The sequence below is a fragment of the Spinacia oleracea genome, chromosome 5 (assembly GCF_020520425.1).
Source record: "Spinacia oleracea cultivar Varoflay chromosome 5, BTI_SOV_V1, whole genome shotgun sequence".
Taxonomy (NCBI): Eukaryota; Viridiplantae; Streptophyta; class Magnoliopsida; order Caryophyllales; family Amaranthaceae; genus Spinacia; species Spinacia oleracea.
The window spans coordinates 51,724,016-51,748,559 of record NC_079491.1 but is presented as its reverse complement, the minus strand read 5'-3'; the positions used below and the strand labels follow the sequence as shown (position 1 = coordinate 51,748,559).

Genomic DNA, 24,544 nt, shown 5'->3' with positions numbered 1-24,544 from the left:
ACCCTGGAAAGGATTGTAATGGGAACTTGGTGACTTGTAGATTCTGTCAGAAGTTAACCTTGCTCGCCCCTCTCGCTCGCACGCTGCGCCACCCCGCGCGCGCTGCCCTGCCCCCTTTGTTCGTCGCCTTGCCGTGCGCGCACCCCCTCTCCTCGCTCGCGCTCGTCGCCCTTGCTGCGCACACGCACGTTTGTGTGTGTGTGTGTGTGTGTTCGTATTCGATTTCTTTTTCGCCCAATCACAATTAATTCGTGGTTGTTCCGTGCTATAGGCCGGATTGGTATAATTCTCTTCTTCCTTACCTATTCTATTTAAATTCCGTATTTTAAATTATTATATTAATATTGTTTTGAGTAATTAAAATGATGGGAACCGGTTATGAATACCGTGGTTTGAGGATTTGTGTGTTGTGATTCATTAGGTTTGTTTTAATTATTAAAGGATGAATTTTCAGATTTGTTTATTTAATAAAGCATGGATTTTTATGATACTAAACTAGTGTTATTGGGATTTTCAAGTTAGGGTTTTAACCTAGACCTAATGAGTCAATTGATTAGCATAATTAGGTGATGATTTTAATTATGATAATCAATTATATTTTCAGATTTGAATAAAGGTTTAAAGTGTTGATTTTTATTGATTTTAAATGCGGAAAAAGTATGTTTTCGTACTAGGGATTGATTTTGCAAATTGAGACGATTTTATTATTGAAAAACGATTGAATTCTAAAGTCTAAAGGAGGTTTTAATTTTTATAAAGTTTCTGGAAAATTAATGAACATGGAAATAATTTAAGTTTCATTATTTTGATGATAGGAGGTGATTTCTAGTTGAGTGCTCGTTATTACAAAGTGGCCCCTACGCTTAGGTATTCAAGGTACGTACAAGTCTAGGGCGACCACACCTTTTTGTCAATGACATTACATGATTGTTGATGATGTGAATTACATTATGTGAAATCATGTTTACTTTGGTGAACGAGCATGTGTTTTGTGATGTTGGATTTATTGAATTAATTGTTGAACAAGCATGTTGAAAATTATGATGAGTATGGATTTCATTGTCAATCATGTTGTTCAATATTTATGCATGTATGGTTCAATTCACATGCAAGGGATGGATTAATTATTTGTATGCTATTGTACGGGATGTCTATCATACTTTGAGCCATTTATTTGTACCTCGTTGTACTATTTATTTTACCACATGTGAAGGGTTAGCTCACGTAAGCCACCTCACATGTAGGGTTCAGTTGGGAATATTATTTATGAAATGAATTAGGATTTGTCGTGCAAGGGCACAACCCTCATGTTAATATGCATGATGTGGAGTCTCACTTTGGTGAGGAGGAACATGGTAGTAATATCACAAGTGTCTTGCTTGGTTGATCACAAGTCTTAAAGCATTAAAATAAGATTGTCTGTTGTGTGATCAGCAAGAAGAGGTCCATGACCATGTGTTTTTTGCTTGCCCCTATAGCAAGAGGTGTATTGAGGAGATCAAGAGTTGGGTTGGCTTTCACACTACTCACAGTGGGCTTCAGATTCTCATTAGCAGAATTGGTAATAGTCATCAAACCAAATTTCGAAGGCAAGTCTTGTATGCTGCTTTAGCAGCAACTGTGTTTTCTGTATGGAGGAGTAGGAATGGCAGTTTATGGGATAAGTGTATCCCAACTGTGCATAGCACTGTTACTAGAATCAAGCAGATTGTGAGAGATCGAATTAGGAGTGTAATGCCTAGAAAAGTAAGTCGAAAGGATAGCTTATGGTTTTTAACTCTTTAAGAGTTGTTTAGTTGTTTTGCTTTCTCCTTTGTGAAAGGGTCCAACCTAGTTGGTTCGTTTCCTTTGGAGTTAGCCTAGCTTGTAATCTGTTTTGGTGGTTAATAATATCCTTTCATTTATATTATGCGCAGGAATTCCGTCGGTATGGCCCGACACTCGGTATGGCCCGATTTTATTATTATTATTATATTTGGTGTTTGGTTGGCTCCCATCACCTTTTCCCTTTGTGGATTATTCTTTTGGCTCGTTCGAAGCTTATTCTAATTAAATTGTGAGTCAAGAGTCGAGTCAAGAGTCGAGTCTTGTATCTCATGATTGTTTGATTTGTTATTATATGGCTTTTGCATGTTGATTAGTATTTAGTGAGTGATGCATGCTTTAGTTTCATTACTCTATGCTTGTAAGTACTCAGCTTTTGCTGACTACGTGCTTTGTGTGTTTCCGGTCATGGCCTTTGCCTTAATGACCCTATGATGATCCATCATTTGCACTTGCATTGTTGGGGAGTAGAATAATATAGCAGGTTGGTAGATCAAGTACGATCGAAATCATGTGGCTTGGGATGATTGAGAGAGTTACATGTTTTCGTTCTTTGAAACTATTTTATTTAATATTTTAATTATGTTTGAATTATTTATACTTTGGGTTTTGGGCCATTATGGTTCCAAATTGTAGGAGGCCTCGATATTTTATTAATTATGGTTTTTAAAAGTTAGTTGACATTTAATTCTGCTGCGTAATTCTGGTAATAGCCTTAACCGTTATCACGGTGGCGGTAATGCTTTAGTAATTCCTTTATTTGAAGTTGGAAAATGGTTTTATAAAAGCAAGGAATTATTAGGGTGTTACAAAGTGGTATTTGCAGAGCTCTAGTTTGAGAGCTGTTGTGCATTAACTAATAGTGCAAAGTGGTAAATCCTTAAACTACGATTGCGGAACTTTAGGATTTTCGAAAATTATTTTCCTAAAGTCAAAACGTATTATAGAGTACTCAATATTTTAAAGGTCAAATACCAATTATTTTGGGTCGTTTGAAATAAGTTGAAAAGTTTGGATTATTATTTAATTTAATTAATTCTTCCGAATTTATTTTTTTATTTATTTATTCGAAAAATTTCGAATTAAATTCGAATTATTTTCTTAATTTCGAAAAATATTTTATATAATTATCCGAATTATTTTAATTATTCATTATTCTATTTATTTTATTCGAATACTTTTTTCGGATTTATATTTTAAATTTTTTCGGATTTCTTTTTTTCCCGAAAATTATTCATTTATTTATTTAATTAATCGATAATTTTTATTAGTTTTCGATTTTAATTTAAATAATTTCAACTAAGTTAGGAGTTATTTCTTAATTAATTTCGAAAATTTATAATATTTTCAAGTGAGAAATGGGTTGATTAAGAAAGGGCATATTAGTTTAAGTATGCATTTTATGTGATTATGTGGATTATTAATTGCCATGTATATGTTCTAATCATGTTTTATCTTGCTTTATGTGATTAATTGCATCATATTTCATGTTGAGCATATATTTGTGCATTGAAATTGTATGGCTCCACGAACTATTTATTGTATCCTTTTGGGGTTGGAATTTCTATGGAAACGCGTTAGTAAGACTTTTGAGTTGTGAATTTTCAGGAATTAAGGATGCTACCTTCTAAGTTCACCAGTCTAGGATACTTAGAGAAGATGGATAATGAGACTCCTCGCACGTATGTTCAAAAGATCGTGTTTGCTTGTGACTATTTGGCTTCGACCAAGAATATGCCCCACCTTAGGCACAAAGATATGATGGCTAGTATGATTATACATTATTTACCCCATAAGAACCCTTACATAGACCTCAAGAATAGGTTCAGTGACATGCATTATGGTGATGGTACCCCTAATTGGTACAAATATGGGACTAGTGATGGTAGGTGGAAGTATGATTCTGAGGTTCTTGCTATTATCCTAGAGGTTGCGGAAATTAGCTATGAGGATGGAAAGTATTCTGCGGGTTTTGGTATGGGCTATGGAGGAATAGAAAGTGATGGTGAGGATGGCATGATCCATGATGAGCAAGCTAGTGATGTTGAGGAGGATAGTGATGATGATGTGGTAGAGATTGAGAATCCTAACCCTATAGTTCCTGAACCAACCATTGAGATATCCAGTAGATCTGAAGATGAGCTTGAAGAGAATAATGTGGTTGATAGTGAACCACGGCAAAATGATGAGGCTATGGATGAAGACTCGGATCCGGAAGAAGACTTGGATGATCCTAATGCTCAAGACTTTACTCCAGAGCAATACAAGGAAAGAAATGATCGTCGTGATGACGTTAGCCTCTAGAGAAATGTAATCCTTAGTTTTATTTCTTTTTGTTCTTTCTTTTCGTTGAAGTAATAAAGTGGCAAAGCTACTATTCATGGTTATAGATATTATAGTTGGAGAATAAATGTTATGGCATTAGTGGATGTAAGACTTATTCATTGGAGTTTTAATAAAAGAATAGAATTTCCTTTTTCGTTATCCTTTAAGTTCAATTCTCAATTCTAAGTCTCGTGGGTATCGTAAAGGGATTATTTGTTATTTCTTCAATGAAATTTTATGTGCAAGGTGGTTTTGTAGCAACCATCTAAATTTACTTGCATCGAATAGTGGGGTGAGAAGGCCCGAAAGTGGCGCCAACTCTTCCCCTAGGTGGCGCCTAAGTGTGTGTTCTTGTTGTGAGTAGGTTCGTGTAGAACCAGTACCTTGGTAATGTCGTGTCCAACCAATTTTAAAGCTAGCCTTTTATTTATTTAGGAGAAGGGATATGGCTAGCCAAGAGATTTCTGAAGTGGTTAGACAACTAGCTGAGGTAGTACGTGACCTAGCTCAAACCAGAGCAAACCCAATGCATGACCCGGCTGGGGAAATGTTTAAGAAAATAGCTCAAAGCAAGCCTCCACTTTATAGCGGAGAGATTGAACCAAGTGTGTTGGAGAACTGGTTGAGAGATTTTGATAAACTCATTGTAGCTGCGAATTGCCCCGAAAACCTTAAGGTGAATAGTGTTGTGTACTACCTGAGAGGTGAAGCTGATTTGTGGTCGCAACGATGTGAAAATACCCTTAGAGCCACACCTAACTTTGGATGGGAAGCATTCAAAACTGCACTAAGAAACAAGTGTTACCCACCCTACCTGAAGAAGCAAATGGCGCAGGAGTTCATTGAACTCAAAATGGGAAGTCTGTTTGTGACGGAATACTATTCTAAGTTTATAGAGTTGTCTAGGTTTGCACCTGAAGTAGTGGAAACGGAAGAGCTCAGGGCTCAGAGATTTGAGAATGGTTTGACCATGGACTTACAGTTGTTGTTGTCTGGAGAGACCTTTACCTCATTAGACACCCTGTACGGAAAAGCTGCTCACCTGTATGGGTTACAGTAAAGGAAGAATGGTAGTGCTGAAAAGAGAAAGGATGGTGGAAGTTCGAATCAAGGAAATAACTATCAGAATCAGGGGAATTTTAAGAAGCACAAAGGAAATGGGAATTTCCAGTTTAGGGCTAACAATGGTGGTAACCGCAACAACCAATGTGGTGGAAATCAGTCTGGAAGGAATGGAGTACGGACCTACGAATGTACGCGCTGTAACATGAATCACCCTGGAAAGGATTGTGATGGAAACTTGGTGACTTGTAGATTCTGTCAGAAGTTAGGCCATAGGGAGTATGAATGCTATTCTATGAATGGAAAGCCTAACCAAGGTAACCACCAAGGCAATAACCGGAACAATCAAAACCGGAATGGGGGAAATGGAGGTGGAAACCAAAGGAACTACCAAGATGGTAACAATGGCAATAGCAATGGCAATCACCAGAACCATGGAAAGCCTGGAGGGAACCAACAGCAGAATGGGAATCGAAACAACAATGGGAACACCAATGGAGGTGTCTATAACAAAGGAGTTGCCCAAGGAAAGTTGAATGTGATATCTAGGCAAGAAGCGGAGACTTCCTCTGACGTCATAGCTGTAATCCCCCGTAATTTTATTATATTTTGTTTATATATTTTAACGTATATTTAATATATTTAAATGTAATTTACGAATTTTAGAAATGAATATGTAATTAAAATATAATTATGTTATTACATTTTGAATATTTTAAATGATTTATGAAATCAAAATTGATTTTTGAATTTTACGTTAAAACAAATTCGGATTTTGAAATCACGTTCTATTGAAATTAGAAAGCAAATCCTAACCATTTCGGATTCAGCAACCTAAATTCTACTCCTAGCCCAATTGGGCAAAGCCCAAACCAACAAAACCCCAAAACCATACTCCCTTCTCTTTTCTCATTCACGTAAAACAAACCAAACCCTCCTCTCTCCCCTCCATACTCACGTGAAACCAAAGAAAAAAAAGAAAAAAAAAGAGGAAACTCGTTCCTCCAATCTCACGCTCACTCCTCAGCCACCCTCTCTCCCTCCACGCCGTCGCCGAGCCGCCGCCGTCCATCCTCAGCCGCCGCCGGTACGGTAACACCCTCCTCTTATTTTTTGTCTTCCCTCTATCCTTTCTTCCTCTTTTTCGGTCCTTCCCTCCCCCTCGGTTTTTTCGTGCTTCCCTTAATACCTTGCGTGTTCACAGCCCCGCTCGCGCAGCAGCAACCGCACGCACGCCGCCGTGCCCAGCCCCTCGTCGTGAGCCACCCCTACCAGCCGGCTGAACCTCTCTCCTCTTTGGTTCTTGGTTATTTCTTAAACCCTAAGTAACTAATTATTTTAATTAATTATAATTGTTAATTTAAATTATGTTCTTGATATTAAATTCATAATTTTTATGGTTTGAACATGATTTTCAGATGTTGGTTGAGTTTATAAACGAATTAATTTCAAGTTTTGGTTGATTTAATTATAAGTTAGGGCTTATTTATGATTTATTAATTTGAATTATGTTTCTTGAAATAAAGTGATGATTTTTGTAATTTAAATTATAAATTTCAGATTATGCAAATTATATAATAAAGTTATTAATTTTCAGATTATCAAATTACTTTGAAATATGAATTTTGATTGTTTAAAGTATGAAATTCAAGGTTTTTATGATTTTTAATCATGATAGGTTGAGTATGAATTATTGAATTGGTTGTTTTGAGATACTAGGAACGTAGATTGACCTTGGTGAAGCTTTTAAATGAAATTATATTGCTGAAAATTTAAAGTACGATGTTTGCAAAAGTTTTCAACGAATTTCAATCACTAGTTCAATAATTATGATGCTAGGAAAGCAAATGTTCAAGTTTTGATATTGGGGAAAGTTCTAAATATATTTAGGATGCATTTAGAATGCTTTATTATGGTTGTCAATGATAGAAATTGATTGAGACTACTTGTTGGTTGTTTAGGCGGAGAATTCTCTTTAGGCGACTTTTGAAAGTGTTAAAGTGGCCTATCAGTTTGTTTACACAAGGTACGTACATACTTGCGTGCTTGGAATGTGTGCTAATTGTTGAAACCATGTTGAATTTGTTGTTGAACTTGGTTATGTTGATATTATTGTTGAACTTGGTGATGTTGATATTATGGACGAACTTGGTTATATGGAATGTGCATGTTTAATACTGTTGGACAAACTTATTGAACTTATTTTGCACTAAGAGAACTGTAACATGTTAGTATGGATGATTGATACAAACATGTTGGTTGGGAACACTAGATTATTCTATATGATTGGTTTGGATCGATTGGTTGTTGTTCCCTTTTTAGCTTTTCACTACTTTATGAGGGCCGAGGACCTTGTTTAGTAAGTTGAAACTTTATACCCATATACAGGGTTGATCATGGTTAAAGGAAAAGTTGGGTAAATTGGAATGAGTCTTGATTGATGCCTTTATGATCACGTACTTAATTCCAAGATAAAAACAGTTGTGAACGAATGTGGATTATATGCCTTATGTGATTGTTGAGTCATAACAGAGTCTCAATTTGTAAATCATGTAAAGTGAAACTGAGTAGCAATAGCTTTAGACTGTGCACGTCTAAAGTGACGGACAAACAGGAGTTGGGGTTCATGGTGGTAGCCCATGGCCTTTATCTCGGACCGGATTGATCACCGTGTCCTATTTTTATTCAAATGTTCCTCGATATCGCAGGTCTCTGAGGTTACGGAGTCGCGCCCGTACCTCGTCTTCCTTAGTGAAGGCTGTCGGACGGTCAACTCGGTCCATTGTCTATTTCAACTAAAATAATATTATTGTTGTAGGTCTAGTCTAGCCTAGTCAATTATGGTCGTCAAATTATCATGTTATGTCTGCCCTTGTTTATGTTCATTAGTATCATGTTAGGGTTGTTCGTTAATAGTATCATGTTAGGATTATTATTGTTTTAGTATGTAGTACTCAGCTTTGTTGATTACGTGCTTTGTTTGTGTGTGTTGATCATGGCTATGCCTTATTGATCCTGTGATGACCCAACTTTGGTGAGCAGTCTCTAAGGATCAATAAGCGTTGCCCATCTACAGGTTTGAAGATGATGCATCATTGGGATCGGGATTAGAGAGCTTGTAGTTATATTTGCTTTATTAAGTGATTCGGTTTGTTAACTTAAAATTGAAACTGTCGTACTATTCGTATTTCCTTATTTTAATTAATTGGTTTTGGACCTAATATGTAATAAGATTATTTATGAACCTAAAAGTTAGTTTTGTGTTTTCCGCTGCAAAATTATGAATAAGCCGTTACGTTTTCACACGGGCGATAATACTTTGATAATTCCCTACAGTTATGTTTGAAAAAGGGTTATTTTAGAAAATGGGAATTGTCGGGGTGTTACAAAGTGGTATTTTTGAGCTAAAGGTTTTACTGACATTTCGTGTCTACCTTTTAAATTTTAGGCGCCTAACTAACTAATTAGTTACGTAAAAAGAATTTCATTGAATTAAACTACAACTAGTGAATAAATTGAAAGTTATTAGTTAGAAATGTTTGTATTTATTGTAAAATTAACTCTTGAATTACATGCTTTGAAATACGTTCTTGTTTGTGTGACTTCATGTATTTCGTTTTTTTTTTAAATTTAAATTAATATTTTCGTAATTATATATATAATATATATATATATATATATATTGTATCTATTTATTAATTATTTGTCGTTTAAATAATTATTCGTTCAAACAAATTAATTCTTATAAATCATTCTCGTTTTATTCTTTTATGCTTCAATATTTGATATACTATGTTTATTTTGAGAGGTGGGTAGCATAGGAAAGGGCATATAGAATAGGAACATTGTGTCTGCATTATGTCAACATGATTGTACTTTTGTGCCTGTTAACTGTCATGTCTTTCCTATACTTTGCCATTAATACATATTCTTACTTGTTGCGTATTGTGGGACCATACGGCAAGCGAGAGTACTAATTACTAACATAGAAACTATGTTTAATTGTTATAGATCATTAATCATGTCTGGCATACAAGGAAATAGAATAGGGAGCAATTCTAACCCTATTGTTCTGAGCGATGATGAAAATGAAATGGATTACGAGTCTGACATTAACAGTTACACCAGCCATGAACTTGTTCTGCGTCAAGTTTTAAGAGCAGGACAACCTGATAGTGATGATGAAGCCCTTCGTGAATTTGATCGTGCTAGAGGGCAAACTAGGGTCGATATTTATCAAGCTGTTTTGAGACTTGAAAGCGATTCGGAACCTGAGTTTGAGCATGAATTTGGGTATGAGTTCGATCATGCATTTGAGTTTGAGTTCGAGCATGAATTGGAGGTTGAGCCTGAGTTTGAGTCTGAGCCTGAACATGAACCTGAACCTGAGCCTGAGCCTGAGGAAGCTAATCATCAACTTCAAGGTCTACGAAGATCCTCTAGGCCAAGAAAGGAAGCTTATTATTTTGATATGGATGATGATGATGATGAACTTAAATATGAGTTATTCACCCTAGAAGGTTATAGCGAATCAAAGGACAAGTTTGATGATGTTTCCCTTTAGCTTTGCTTGCATATTTAGTTGTGTGTGAGAAAAATGTTGGACAATTCGCCCAACCACAGTTATGTTTATATCGTAGAACCTTTTACTTTATTTTGAGAATAGGTGTGTTAATATTTAGGATGGTTATTGACATTCTTCTGAGGAATAAAAGTTAGATTATTGACTATCTAAAGGACAAAGTTTATTACGGGCACGCAAGGGGAATGTTTTCTTCTTTATTCTACCTTATTATTCGTGATGATTGAAGTTATTCCTTGTCTCTCAGTTGAATTTTTTGCATGATTGTTCATTTCGTGTGCATTTTGAATGTTGATGTGATATTGCATTGCTAGAGGATAATATAAGTAAAGTTTTGAACCTGAATTAGAGTATATTAATTTCAGGTCGCGCTCTAGGATGGCCAATAATAGTGACCTAGCTGCTGCTCTTCGCCTCTTGGTGGAAAAACTAACCCAGGAAAGAACTGAACGTCCCGATTCTGCAGGGGACATGTTTGAAAGGCTTGCGAAAGTTAAGCCACCATACTTTAAGGGGCAGGCAGACCCCACCTTCCTTGAAAACTGGGTCAGGGAGTTTGAGAAACTATTTGGGGCGGTAAACTGTCCTGAGCATATGAAAGTAGGCCAAGCTGTCCTCTACCTGAAAGATGAGGCCGACCTTTGGTGGAGGGAAAATGGGACTAGACTAAGTGCTGCTGAGGGATTCAATTGGGATTCTTTTATTGTTGCTTTGAGGGGGAAGTTTTATCCTCCTTTTATGAGGAAGCAGGAAGCCCAGGAGTTTATCAACCTTAGGATGGGGAATATGACCATTGCTGAATACTACAGTAAGTTTATAGCTTTATCGAGGTTTGCACCTGAGGTGGTAGCTACTGAGGAACTAAAGGCTCAGAGGTTTGAGCAGGGGTTAACCGATGAGATCCAACTGGGATTAGGCGGGGAAACCTTTATGTCCTTAGACATTGTGTATGGGAGAGCTGCTCATATTTATGGCCTACAGACCAGGAGAGACAAAAAGAATATTGTTGTTGGGGATAAAAGGAAAGAGTTTAATGCTGGGGGAAGTCAGGGGAACTTAAAAAGGAATAGCAATGGGAATGGTAATGGTAACGGTAATGGTAAGGGTAATTTCCAGGGAAGAAACAACCAGGGGAATAACTATAACAACAGAAACCAAACTGACAGAGTGTACCACTGCAGGAGGTGCAAAAACAACCACCTTGGGAAGGATTGTAAAGGGGAATTGGTAATTTGCAACTATTGTTTTAAGAAGGGACATAGAGAGTTTGAGTGCTTCACAAAGCAGAAGAAAGAGCTGAATGGTAGTGGGAGTAGTAACCAAGGGAAACCAGGGTTTAACCATTCGGGGAACCAAGGTTCGAAGCCTGCTGGGGCACCAAATAACCAGGGAAACCAAAACAAACCTGCCAATGGGAACAACAGTAACAACAAGGCTCCCGGAAAGCTGTTCGTAATAAGTAGAAATGAAGCTGAACGTTCTGCAGATGTAGTTTCGGGTACTTTCTCTATCAACTCCTTACCTGTTAAAACATTGTTTGATTCAGGGGCAACATATTCTTTTATTTCGACCTCTATTGTTAAAAATTTGAAGTTAGTAGATTTTGAGGCAATTGATTTACCTGTTAGTATGCCTAATGGTGCAACAATAAGGTGTACGAAATTATTTAAGAACTTGCCTTTGAAGATAAAAGATTGCACTTTTCCATCTAATTTGATAGAATTTAGTTTGGGGGACCTAGATGTGATTCTGGGGATGGATTGGCTAAGCTTATACAAGGCCAGGATAGATTGCGAGATTCAGAAAGTAAGCCTAAAGAACCCTACTGGGAAACCAATATCATATAGACGTTTTGGGAAGACTAGGAACTTTGGGGTGATCTCCGCATTGCAAGTGAGAAAATTGATCAATAAAGGGTGCGAACTATTTTTCTGTAGTGTCCAAGATGTGAGTAAGGAAGCTAGGGTAAAGATAGAGGATGTCCCAATCGTAAGAGAATTCGTAGATGTATTTCCGGATGAGATCCCGGGTATGCCACCGGCTAGAGCCCTTGAGTTTACCATAGAGTTAAATCCCGGAACCGCACCTATATCCAAAGCACCTTATAGGATGGCACCCCCAGAAATGAGTGAGTTAAAGACACAATTGCAGGACTTGTTCGACAAGGGGTACATTAGGCCTAGTGCATCACCGTGGGGAGCTCCAGTATTGTTTGTCAAAAAGAAAGATGGGAGTATGCGGCTATGTATTGATTATAGGGAGTTGAACAACGTAACAATCAAAAACAAATACCCTTTTCCTAGGATAGATGACCTATTTGACCAATTGAATGAGGCAAGTGTATTCTCAAAGATTGATTTGCGTTCGGGATATCACCAATTGAGGGTAGCTGAGAAAGACACTCCTAAGACTGCATTTAGGACTCGCTATGGCCATTATGAGTTTACAGTAATGCCTTTTGGGTTAACAAATGCACCCGCCATATTTATGGATTTAATGAATAGGATTTTCCATGAATTCCTAGATAAGTTTGTGGTGGTATTCATTGATGATATTCTGATCTATTCGAGGAATGAAAAGGAACATGATGGGCATTTGAGGGTTATCTTGGAGACGCTTAGGAAGAACCAGTTGTATGCAAAGTTCTCTAAGTGTGAGTTTCGTCTGGAAAAGGTAGCATTTTTGGGGCATTATGTGTCAAAGGAAGGAGTCTCTGTGGATCCTGCCAAGATTCAAGCTGTGAGTGAGTGGCCTACTCCGAAGAATGTGTTTGATATTCGGAGTTTCTTAGGTCTAGCTGGGTATTATAGGAGATTTGTGAGAGATTTCTCAAAAATAGCAAGACCCATGACCAACTTGATGAAGAAAGAATCAAAGTTTGAGTGGAGCGAAAAATGCGAGGAAGCCTTCCAAATTCTCAAAGAGCGTTTAACCTCAGCACCTGGTTTGACCTTGCCTGATGGGAATGAAGGGTTTGAGGTATATAGTGATGCGTCGAAGAATGGGCTGGGGTGTGTGTTACAGCAAAATGGGAAGGTGATTACGTATGCGTCGCGTCAATTAAAACCATATGAGGCTAATTACCCTACCCACGATCTAGAGCTAGCTGCGATTGTTTTCGCTTTGAAAATTTGGAGACATTACCTCTATGGGGCAACATGTAAGATCTTCACAGACCACAAAAGCCTAAAATACATTTTCACCCAGAAAGATCTCAACATGAGACAAAGAAGATGGTTAGAGTTGATCAAGGACTATGATTTGAACATTCAGTACCATGAGGGGAAAGCAAATGTAGTGGCCGATGCATTGAGTAGGAAATCTAGCCATAGTATGAATGTCTTGGTAGTGCCTGAAGAGTTGTGTCGAGACATGCAGAAACTTAGCCTGGAAATAGTAAATCCTGGGGAAACCAAAGGAAAACTGAGTGTATTTTCATTGGGGTTTTCTATATTCGAGGAGATTAGAGAAAGTCAGGCTGGGGATGAGTACTTAGAGAAAATCAAAGAAAAGATGGGTCAAGGGAAAGAAGTAGATTTCAAGATTCATGAAGATGGTAGTTTGAGGTTCAAAGGGAGATGGTGTGTACCACAGAAGTGTGAAGAACTCAAGAGACTTCTTATGGATGAGGGGCATAATACTCTATATTCTGTGCACCCTGGGGGTGACAAGTTGTACAAAGACCTGAAGCAAATCTATTGGTGTCCTAATATGAAACGGGAAGTTGCTGAGTTTGTGTCTAGATGCCTAACCTGTCAGAAAGTCAAAATAGACCACAAAAGACCCATGGGGAAAGTTCAACCTTTAGAAGTGCCTGGATGGAAGTGGGATTCCATTTCTATGGATTTTGTTACTGCCTTGCCTAGATCAAAGAACGGAAATGATACCATTTGGGTAATTGTGGACCGTCTAACAAAATCAGCCGTGTTTATTCCGATTAAAGAGACATGGATGAAAAAGAAACAGCTTGCAAAGACTTACATTAAGCATGTAGTGAGGTTGCATGGGGTCCCAACCGATATTATCTCAGACCGTGATTCAAGATTCCTCTCGAAATTTTGGCAAAAGGTCCAGTTGAACCTTGGGACAACTTTGAAAATGAGCACTGCTTTCCACCCTGCAACCGATGGTCAGACTGAGAGAACTAACCAGACTATGGAAGATATGTTGAGGGCTTGTGCGATTGACTTTAAGGGTAGTTGGGAAGACCATCTAGACTTGATCGAATTTTCATACAACAATAGTTACCATGCAAGCATTAAGATGGCACCTTTTGAGGCACTATATGGGAGAAAGTGTAGAAGTCCCACCTGCTGGAATGATTTCAGTGAAAATATAGTCTTGGGAACGGAATTTATTGAGGAGACCGTCAGGAATGTAAAAATGATTCAGGCTAGAATTCAAGCTGCCCAGGATAGGAAAAAGAGTTATGCTGATTTGAAAAGAAGAGACGATGAATTTGCAGTAGGTGATAAAGTGTTCTTGAAAGTATCACCAACCAAGGGTGTGATGAGATTCGGGAAAAAGGGGAAGCTAAGTGCCAAGTATGTAGGCCCATATGAGATTCTGCAACGAATAGGGAAAGTAGCATACAAGTTAGCCTTGCCAATGGAGTTCGAAAAGATGCACGACGTGTTTCAAATTTCCCAACTAAAGCGCTATATCCCGGATGAGCGTCATATCTTAGAGCCTGAGAGAATCCAGATTGATAGTAGCCTCACATACGAAGAAAGGCCTGTGAAAATCCTTGATAGGAAAGTGCGTAGTACACGCAATAAGGACGTCAGCATAGTGAAAGTACTTTGGTCGAACCACGAGTACGAAGAGGCAACGTGGGAAGCCGAAGCTGAAATGAAGATCAAGTATCCAGAGTTATTTTCTGAGGTGAGTTACGAGGGCGTAACTCGTTTTCTTTAAGAGGGGTAGAATGCGATAGAAATTCGCGCTTTTTACCTATTTTTATGGTGTTTTTATGCATTTTATGCTTATTTTTAGCAACCTTTACATGATGATGCAAGTAAATAGATTCTCCGCATAAGAAAATGTGTTCTTGAGTATTACAAGTAACGCTTAGTTGGCAAAAGAGTGCACAAGAGTGGCACAAAGTACTTCTACAATAAGAATAAGTGAAAAGTTTGGAAAGATATGTGAATTTCCGTGTCAAGTTTCGGGACGAAACTTCTTTTAAGAGGGGTAGATTGTAATCCCCCGTAATTTTATTATATTTTATTTATATATTTTAACGTATATTTAATATATTTAAATGTAATTTACGAATTTTAGAAATGAATATGTAATTAAAATATAATTATGTTATTACATTTTGAATATTTTAAATGATTTATGAAATCAAAATTGATTTTTGAATTTTACGTTAAAACGAATTCGGATTTTGAAATCACGTTCTATTGAAATTAGAAAGCAAATCCTAACCATTTCGGATTCAGCAACCTAAATTCTACTCCTAGCCCAATTGGGCAAAGCCCAAACCAACAAAACCCCAAAACCATACTCCCTTCTCTTTTCTCATTCACGTAAAACAAACCAAACCCTCCTCTCTCCCCTCCATACTCACGTGAAACCAAAGAAAAAAAAGAAAAAAAAAGAGGAAACTCGTTCCTCCAATCTCACGCTCACTCCTCAGCCGCCCTCTCTCCCTCCACGCCGTCGCCGAGCCGCCGCCGTCCATCCTCAGCCGCCGCCGGTACGGTAACACCCTCCTCTTCTTTTTCGTCTTCCCTCTTTCCTTTCTTCCTCTGTTTTCGTTCTTTCCCTCCCCCTCAGTTTTTTCGTGCTTCCCTTAATACCTTGCGTGTTCACAGCCCCGCTCGCGCAGCAGCCACCGCACGCACACCGCCATGCCCAGCCCCTCGTCGTGAGCCACCACCTACCAGCTGGCCGAACCTCTCTCCTCTTTGGTTCTTGGTTATTTCTTAAACCCTAAGTAACTAATTATTTTAATTAATTATAATTGTTAATTTAAATTATGTTATTGATATTAAATTCATAATTTTTATGGTTTGAACATGATTTTCAGATGTTGGTTGAGTTTATAAACGAATTGATTTCAAGTTTTGGTTGATTTAATTATAAGTTAGGGCTTATTTATGATTTATTAATTTGAATTATGTTTCTTGAATTAAAGTGATGATTTTTGTAATTTAAATTATAAATTTCAGATTATGCAAATTATATAATAAAGTTATTAATTTTCAGATTATCAAATTACTTTGAAATATGAATTTTGATTGTTTAAAGTATGAAATTCAAGGTTTTTATGATTTTTAATCATGATAGGTTGAGTATGAATTATTGAATTGGTTGTTTTGAGATACTAGGAACGTAGATTGACCTTGGTGAAGCTTTTAAATGAAATTATATTGCTGAAAATTTAAAGTACGATGTTTGCAACAGTTTTCAACGAATTTCAATCACTAGTTCAATAATTATGATGCTAGGAAAGCAAATGTTCAAGTTTTGATATTGGGGAAAGTTCTAAATATATTTAGGATGCATTTAGAATGCTTTATTATGGTTGTCAATGATAGAAATTGATTGAGACTACTTGTTGGTTGTTTAGGCGGAGAATTCTCTTTAGGCGACTTTTGAAAGTGTTAAAGTGGCCTATCAGTTTGTTTACACAAGGTACGTACATACTTGCGTGCTTGGAATGTGTGCTAATTGTTGAAACCATGTTGAATTTGTTGTTGAACTTGGTTATGTTGATATTATTGTTGAACTTGGTGATGTTGATATTATGGACGAACTTGGTTATATGGAATGTGCATGTTTAATACTGTTGGACAAACTTATTGAACTTATTTTGCACTAAGAGAACTGTAACATGTTAGTATGGATGATTGATACAAACATGTTGGTTGGGAACACTAGATTATTCTATATGATTGGTTTGGATCGATTGGTTGTTGTTCCCTTTTTAGCTTTTCACTACTTTATGAGGGCCGAGGACCTTGTTTAGTAAGTTGAAACTTTATACCCATATACAGGGTTGATCATGGTTAAAGGAAAAGTTGGGTAAATTGGAATGAGTCTTGATTGATGCCTTTATGATCATGTACTTAATTCCAAGATAAAAACAGTTGTGAACGAATGTGGATTATATGCCTTATGTGATTGTTGAGTCATAACAGAGTCTCAATTTGTAAATCATGTAAAGTGAAACTGAGTAGCAATAGCTTTAGACTGTGCACGTCTAAAGTGACGGACAAACAGGAGTTGGGGTTCATGGTGGTAGCCCATGGCCTTTATCTCGGACCGGATTGATCACCGTGTCCTATTTTTATTCAAATGTTCCTCGATATCGCAGGTCTCTGAGGTTACGGAGTCGCGCCCGTACCTCGTCTTCCTTAGTGAAGGCTGTCGGACGGTCAACTCGGTCCATTGTCTATTTCAACTAAAATAATATTATTGTTGTAGGTCTAGCCTAGCCTAGTCAAGTATGGTCGTCAAATTATCATGTTATGTCTGCCCTTGTTTATGTTCATTAGTATCATGTTAGGGTTGTTCGTTAATAGTATCATGTTAGGATTATTATTGTTTTAGTATGTAGTACTCAGCTTTGCTGATTACGTGCTTTGTTTGTGTGTGTTGATCATGGCTATGCCTTATTGATCCTGTGATGACCCAACTTTGGTGAGCAGTCTCTAAGGATCAATAAGCGTTGCCCATCTACAGGTTTGAAGATGATGCATCATTGGGATCGGGATTAGAGAGCTTGTAGTTATATTTGCTTTATTAAGTGATTCGGTTTGTTAACTTAAAATTGAAACTGTCGTACTATTCGTATTTCCTTATTTCAATTAATTGGTTTTGGACCTAATATGTAATAAGATTATTTATGAACCTAAAAGTTAGTTTTATGTTTTCCGCTGCAAAATTCTGAATAAGCCGTTACGTTTTCACACGGGCGATAATACTTTGATAATTCCCTACAGTTATGTTTGAAAAAGGGTTATTTTAGAAAATGGGAATTGTCGGGGTGTTACAATAGCGGGTACTTTTTCTATTAATTCCGTTTCAGTTAAAGTTCTATTTGATTCTGGTGCGACTTATTCTTTTATATCAGTAAATGCTTTGGGGAAATTAGGGTTGAAAGAGCCTGAATCGATTGAAGTACCTATAGTCATACCTACTGGTAGTATAGTAAAGTGTACCAAAATCCATAGAGATGTGCCTATGATCATAGCCAAGACCGTATTCTTATCTAACCTAATCGAATTCGAGTTAGGAGAGCTAGATGTAATTCTAGGAATGGATTGGTTGGCCAAGTTCAAAGCCAAAATAGATTGGGAGAAGCAGAAGGTTCACTTGAGGTCTAGCCTGGGCAAAGTAGTGTCATATCGTCGTTTTAGTAAACCTAAGAATATAGGAATCATCACGGCAATGGAACTCGTGAAGCTAGTCAGTAAAGGGAACCCAGCCTTCTTATGTAATGTAAGGAACCTAGAGCATGTGATCAAGGATCAGCCTGAGGATATTGCAGTAGTCAATGAATTCCTTGATGTATTTCCAGAAGAGATCTCGGGGATGCCTCCCAATCGACCTATTGACTTTACCATAGATTTAGTGCCTGGAACCGCCCCTATTTTAAAAGCACCTTATAGAATGGCTCCAGCATAAATGAATGAGTTAAAAGGCCAACTAGAGGATCTATTGGAGAAAGGCTATATTAGGCCAAGTGCATCGCCTTGGGGAGCACCAGTGTTGTTTGTGAAGAAAAAGGATGGGAGTATGAGGCTCTGTATAGACTACAGGGATCTCAATAAGGTCACAATCAAGAACAAATATCCATTACCTAGGATAGAAGACCTATTTGACCAACTAAAAGGAACAGGAATCTTTTCAAAGATCGATTTGCGTTCGGGTTATCATCAATTGAGAATCGCTGACCATGACATACCAAAGACCGCATTCAGAACTAGATACGGACATTATGAGTTCACTGTTATGCCTTTTGGGTTAACCAATGCCCCTACAATATTCATGGACTTAATGAACCGTGTATTCCATGCCTATTTGGACAAGTTTGTAGTGGTTTTCATAGATGACATCCTAGTGTATTCAAAGAGTGAAGAAGATCACGCGGAACACTTGAGATTGGTGTTGAGTACCTTGAGAGATAACCAGTTATATTCAAATTCTCAAAGTGTGAGTTTTGGTTAGAAAGAGTTGCATTTTTGGGACATTTTGTGTCAAAAGAAGGAGTGGCAGTCGACCCTGCTAAGATTAAAGCTGTCAGTGAATGGCCTACACCCAAGAGTGTGACTGACATTCGTAGTTTTCTAGGATTAGCTGGCTACTATAGACGATTTGTTCAAGACTTCTCTGTTAGGTTATGATACATATGACAATTCATAAATCATGCGGAAAAACCATTTAGCCAGGAATACATATTATTTACACATAATCATATAGCATAGTTTAGATGCATACTCTTTGTTGCGTGCCTTCCCTAGCTGCGCCCGAACCGAACAAGAACAAGTCTTTAGGACTCCAAGTGTCGTCCCTCCGTAGATAGTCCACAGCACGTCCGGATCCGCCTTAAGATTGACCAACTAGAATCGCCCTTAAGGTACTAATAACTTTCGGCACTTTTAGGCAAGGTATGTGACTGAATTTTTCTCTCAAAAACTCACTTTGAATACTTGAAAACTCGTTATAAATTGTGAACCCAGGCCACATATTTATAGGGGTATGGAAAGAGAATTGGAATCCTACTAGGATACGAATTAATTAAATTAGAATCCTAGTGTAACTCTTATTTAATTAATTTATCTTTTAGGATTAGGAATTTAATCATTAAACGAATTCTGTACGTTTTAGGTTTCGTATGTGAACACAAACACACACGCACGCACAGCAGCCCACGAGGGGCGCCATGCGCGCGCGCGCACAGCCCGAGCAACGCAGCCCACGACTGCCGCAGCCTTTGGCGCGCGCTGGGCCTGCCTTGCGGTGGGCCTGGCGCAGCCTTGGGCTGGCGTGTTGTGGCGCGCGTTTCCCTTGCTGGACGTGGGCCTGGCTTCGTGCTGGGCCTTCGTCTAGCAAGCTCGTCCGATGCTAATTCGTACGACGCGCTTCCGATTAATTTTCCGATTCCGGAATTCATTTCCGATACGAACAATATTTAACATTTCCGATTCCGGAATTAATTTCCGTTTCGAACAAATATTTAATATTTCCGTTTCCGGAATTATTTTCCGATTCCGATAATATTTCCGATTCAGACAATATTTCCGTTTCCGGCAATATTTCCGATTCCGGCAATATTTCTATTTCCGATAATATTTTCCGATACGTACCATGTTTCCGTTTCCGGCAACATCTACGACTTGGATAATATTTATATTTCCGATACGATCCATATTTCCGTTTCCGGCAATATCATCGTTTCCGGAGTATTCTTTTCTTGCCTGTGACGATCTCAGCTCCCACTGAAACCAAGATCCGTCGATTCCGAATATCCATAGATGGAGTATTTAATGCCATTAAATACTTGATCCGTTTACGTACTATTTGTGTGACCCTACGGGTTCAGTCGAGAGTAAGCTGTGGATTACTATCATTAATTCCACTTGAACTGAAGCGGCCTCTAGCTAGGCATTCAGCTCACTTGATCTCACTGAATTATTAACTTGTTAATTAATACTGAACCGCATTTATTAGACTTAACATTGAATGCATACTTGGACCAAGGGCATTATTTCCTTCAGTCTCCCACTTGTCCTTAGGGACAAGTGTGCATTTCCTAATTCCTTTGTCGCTCGATGCTTGCTCTTGAACATAAGGTAAGAGTTGTCATCCTTATTATGTCCAGAGGTGTTCCTCGGTTTCAGAGTTCAACTGATCAAATAAACAGATAATCATAGCCTATGATTCATCCGAGCACGGCCATGCATTTCACAGTTTCTAGCTCTCCGAGTGGCCTTGTACAACTTTTAAGCATCTCATCCCGATTTATGGGAGGACAATCCCAATCTTGCGATCTTGAGATTAGACTTCGTTTGATAGGTGATTACCTGAGCGTTGCCTTTATAGCCTCCTTTTACGGTGCGACGGTTGGTCAACGTCAAAGTAACCAGTTCTCAAACAAGTAATCTCGAATCACTCAGGTATTGAGGATTTAGTGTCTAATAATTTTAATGAAATTTACTTATGACAGATTTTCATCTCTTACAGTAAAGTTTCATAGGTCTTGTCCGATACTAGTCTTCACAAAGTAAGTATCTATGCAAATGATTATGACATTGCCATGTCCACATAGTTCAAGAAACAGAACTACTAGTCATCTTGCATTCTAATCGTCTAACGTTTTCTATGCGTCCAATTTTATAGAAAACTACGACTAGGGACCATTTTCAACCTTTGACATTCAAGTTCACTTGATAGAAATTTCTTAGTCACAGGACTGGTCTTGACAGTCTATCTTGAATATATCGTCAAATTGAAGGGACTCATCATTTAATAAACCACAAATTTAATGGAAAAATGAATTCTCTTCATTTATTGTGAATGATTAACCAATAATTTTTTACAAAGATTTAAACTCTAAAACTTTAAAACATTAAACAGAGACATCAAAGCCATTATCCAATATGCTTGATTCCCATAGCTGCAGTGTGCGAGTTATGCTTCGCCTGCGGCAGAGGTTTAGTCAATGGATCTGATATGTTGTCATCAGTTCCAATTTTGCTTATCTCGACTTCTTTTCTTTCAACGAACTCTCGTAGAAGGTGAAATCTACGAAGTACATGCTTGACTCTCTGGTGGTGTCTAGGCTCCTTTGCCTGTGCAATAGCTCCGTTATTATCACAATACATGGCTATTGGTCCTTTAATGGAGGGGACTACACCAAGTTCACCTATGAACTTCCTTAGCCATATAGCTTCCTTTGCTGCTTCATATGCAGCAATGTACTCCGCTTCAGTTGTAGAATCCGCAATGGTGCTTTGCTTAGCACTTTTCCAGCTTACTGCTCTTCCGTTGAGGCAGAAGACAAACCCAGACTGTGATCTGAAATCATCTTTGTCGGTTTGGAAACTTGCGTCCGTATAGCCTTTAACAATTAATTCATCATCTCCACCATAGACCAGGAAGTCATCTTTGTGCCTTTTCAGGTACTTCAGAATATTCTTGGCAGCAGTCCAATGCGCCTCTCCTGGGTCTGACTGGTATCTGCTCGTAGCACTGAGTGCGTACGCAACATCCGGGCGTGTACATATCATAGCATACATTATTGAACCAATCAATGATGCATATGGAATCCCATTCATTCGTCTACGCTCATCAAGTGTTTTTGGGCACTGATTCTTGCTTAGAGTCATTCCATGAGACATCGGTAGGTAGCCTCGCTTGGAGTCCGCAATCTTGAACCTATCAAGCACCTTATTGATATAAGTGCTTTGACTAAGTCCAATCATCTTTTTAGATCTATCTCTGTAAATCTTGATGCCCAATATGTACTGTGCTTCTCCTAGATCTTTCATCGAAAAACATTTCCCAAGCCAAATCTTGACAGAGTTCAACATAGGAATGTCATTTCCGATAAGTAATATGTCGTCGACATATAATACTAGGAAAGCAATTTTTCTCCCACTGACCTTCTTGTATACACAAGATTCGTCTGCGTTCTTGATGAAACCAAAGTCACTGACTGCTTCATCAAAACGTATATTCCAGCTCCTTGATGCTTGTTTCAATCCGTAGATTGACTTCTTTAGCTTGCATACCTTTTTAGCATTCTTTGGATCCTCAAAACCTTCAGGCTGTGTCATAAACACAGTTTCTGTTAAAACGCCGTTTAAGAAAGCAGTTTTGACATCCATCTGCCATATTTCGTAATCGTAATATGCAGCGATTGCTAACATTATCCGAATAGACTTTAGCATTGCAACTGGTGAAAAGGTTTCATCGTAATCCACACCGTGGACTTGCCTGTAACCTTTTGCAACCAATCTAGCTTTGAAAACTTCAAGTTTCCCATCCTTGTCCTTTTTCAGTTTGAAAACCCATTTGCTTCCAATGGCTTGGTAGCCATCTGGCAAATCGACCAAATCCCATACTTGGTTTTCAGACATGGAGTCTAATTCAGATTGCATGGCTTCTTGCCATTGCTTGGAGCTAGGGCTCGTCATAGCTTGTTTGTAAGTCGCAGGTTCATCACTTTCAAGTAATAGAACGTCATAGCTCTCGTTCGTCAAAATACCTAAGTACCTTTCCGGTTGAGATCTATATCTTTGCGATCTACGCGGGGTAACATTTCTAGTTTGACCATGATTCTCACCAGATTCTTCTAAAGATCTCTGAGTTTCATCCTGAATGTCGTCTTGAGCATTCTCTAGAGTTTGTTGTTCGACTCGAATTTCTTCGAGGTCTACTTTTCTCCCACTTGTCATTTTGGAAATGTGATCTTTCTCCAAAAAGACACCATCTCGAGCAACAAACACCTTGTTCTCAGATGTATTGTAGAAGTAATACCCCTTTGTTTCCTTTGGATAGCCCACAAGGATACATTTGTCAGATTTTGGATGAAGTTTGTCTGAAATTAATCGTTTGACGTATACTTCACATCCCCAAATCTTAAGAAAAGACACATTTGGAGGCTTTCCAAACCATAATTCGTATGGAGTCTTTTCGACAGCTTTAGACGGAGCTCTATTTATAGTGAGTGCAGCTGTATTTAGTGCATGTCCCCAAAATTCTAATGGAAGCTTAGCCTGACCCATCATTGACCTGACCATGTCCAGCAAGGTTCTGTTCCTCCGTTCCGACACACCGTTCCATTGTGGTGTTTCAGGAGGAGTCTATTCTGATAGAATTCCACATTCTTTCAGATGGTCATCAAATTCATAGCTCAGATATTCACCGCCTCTATCAGACCGCAGTGCCTTAATCTTCTTGCCTAATTGATTCTCTACTTCACTCTGAAATTCCTTGAATTTGTCAAAGGATTCAGACTTATGCTTCATTAGGTAGACATAACCATATCTACTGAAGTCATCAGTGAAAGTGATAAAGTAGCTGAAACCACCTCTAGCATTTGTACTCATTGGTCCACATACATCTGTATGGATTAAACCCAATAGTTCATTTGCTCTTTCTCCAACTTTAGAGAAAGGTCGCTTTGTCATTTTGCCAAGTAAACATGATTTGCATTTACCATAATCCTCTAAGTCAAATGGTTCTAGAATTCCTTCCTTTTGAAGTCTTTCTAAGCGTTTCAAGTTTATATGGCCTAATCGACAATGCCACAGATAGGTGAGATCTGAATCATCCTTTTTGGCCTTTTTGGTATTTATGTTATATACTTGTTTGTCGTGATCTAATAAATAAAGTCCATTGACTAATCTAGCAGATCCATAAAACATCTCTTTAAAATAAAACGAACAACTATTGTCTTTTATTAAAAAGGAAAATCCCTTAGCATCTAAGCAAGAAACTGAAATGATGTTTTTAGTAAGACTTGGAACATGGAAACATTCTTCCAGTTCCAAAACTAGCCCGGAGGGCAACGACAAATAGTAATTTCCTACAGCTAATGCAGCAATCCGTGCTCCATTTCCCACTCGTAGGTCGACTTCACCCTTGCTTAACTTTCTACTTCTTCTTAGTCCCTGTGGATTGGAACATAAGTGTGAGCCACAACCTGTATCTAATACCCAAGAAGTTGAATTAGCAAGTATACAGTCTATAACGAAAATACCTGAAGATGGAACGACTGTTCCGTTCTTC

At 38.1% G+C, this 24,544-nt stretch overlaps 1 protein-coding gene across 1 annotated transcript in view; it reads left to right on the top strand.

Annotated features, from left to right (window-relative positions):
- Window positions 1-16,372: 16,372 nt before the first annotated feature.
- LOC130462092 (protein DETOXIFICATION 45, chloroplastic-like) overlaps window positions 16,373-24,544 on the top strand; it is a 97,476-nt gene continuing 89,304 nt past the window's right edge. The window contains exon 1 of the mRNA XM_056830451.1: window positions 16,373-16,438. The gene's annotated coding sequence lies outside the window, so the exon portion shown is untranslated. The remainder of the gene's footprint in view (window positions 16,439-24,544) is intronic.